This window comes from Otolemur garnettii, unplaced genomic scaffold, assembly GCF_000181295.1.
Source record: "Otolemur garnettii isolate 467f Iridium unplaced genomic scaffold, OtoGar3 scaffold00075, whole genome shotgun sequence".
In the NCBI taxonomy this organism is placed as follows: Eukaryota; Metazoa; Chordata; class Mammalia; order Primates; family Galagidae; genus Otolemur; species Otolemur garnettii.
In genome coordinates, this window is record NW_003852470.1 from 8,167,277 (window position 1) to 8,168,391 (window position 1,115).

The 1,115-nt window shown below is 42.9% G+C and overlaps 1 protein-coding gene across 1 annotated transcript in view; it reads left to right on the forward strand.

Annotated features, from left to right (window-relative positions):
- Positions 1-1,115, forward strand: part of OAT (ornithine aminotransferase) — a 30,439-nt gene that overhangs the window by 24,789 nt on the left and 4,535 nt on the right. The window lies entirely within an intron of this gene.

Genomic DNA, 1,115 nt, shown 5'->3' on the forward strand with positions numbered 1-1,115 from the left:
GGATGAACTTTTTAGGGGAAAAAATAAAGGACACACCGGCAGTTTAAAAATTATACTGGATCTGGTAGCTTATGCCTGTAATCCCAGCACTTTGGGAGACCAAAGCAGGAGGTCATTTGGGGTCAGGAATTTGAGATCAGTCTGGACAATACAGTGAGACTCCAGCTCTAAACCAGTAAAAATATTAGCCAGGTTTGGTGGTGTGGCCTGTAGTCCCAGCTACTCAGAAGACTGAAATGGGAGGATTACTTGAGTCCAGGAGTCTGAGGCTGCTATGATTGTGCCACTGCACTCCAGCCTGGGCTACAGATCAAGATCCTGTCTTGTGTAAAAAAAAATTATATTTAGTCCATTGTTGTATTCAACCATTGACAGTATGTGAGTTGCGTTAAACAAGTTTTAGTCTTTATTTTGCCATGATATCATATTGACAGTGAATCTGTGACCAAAGCAAGGTTGTTTAAGAACTTATGTAAGCTGAGTGTGGTGGCTTATGGCTATAATCCCAGCACTCTGGGATGCTGAGGTGGATTGCCCTGAGCTCAGGAGTTTGAGACCAGTCTGAGAAAGAGAGCCCCACCTCTAAAAAATAGCTACCCATTATGGTGGCTGCCTGTAATCCAGCTACTTGGGAGGCTAGGGCAAGGGGATCGCTTGAGTCTAAGAGTTTGAGGATGCTGTGAGCCATGATGCCATGACACTCTACCAAGGGTGACAAAATGAGACTCTGTGCCTTACCTACTATCCTCTTTTGCAAAGCAAGCAACATTTTTTTTTTTTTTTGCAGTTTTTTTTTTTTTTTTGGCTGGGGCTGGGTTTGAACCTGCCACCTCCAGCATATGGGGCCGGTGCCCTACCCTTTTGAGCCACAGATGCTACCCTTATATATTTTTTTTAATAGGTAGAATCTCACTGTGTTACCCAGGCTAGTCTTAAACTCCTAAGCTCAGGTGATCCACTCTTAGCCTCTAAGTGGCTGGCATTATAGGATTGAGTTACCATGCCTGGATTTATTTTTCTTCTTCTTTAGGTTTTGGTTTATAATGCTTTCACACTTATTCCTTGAGTGCCTGCCACAGGCAAAGAATTATGTCATCTATAAGGATGAACTTTTT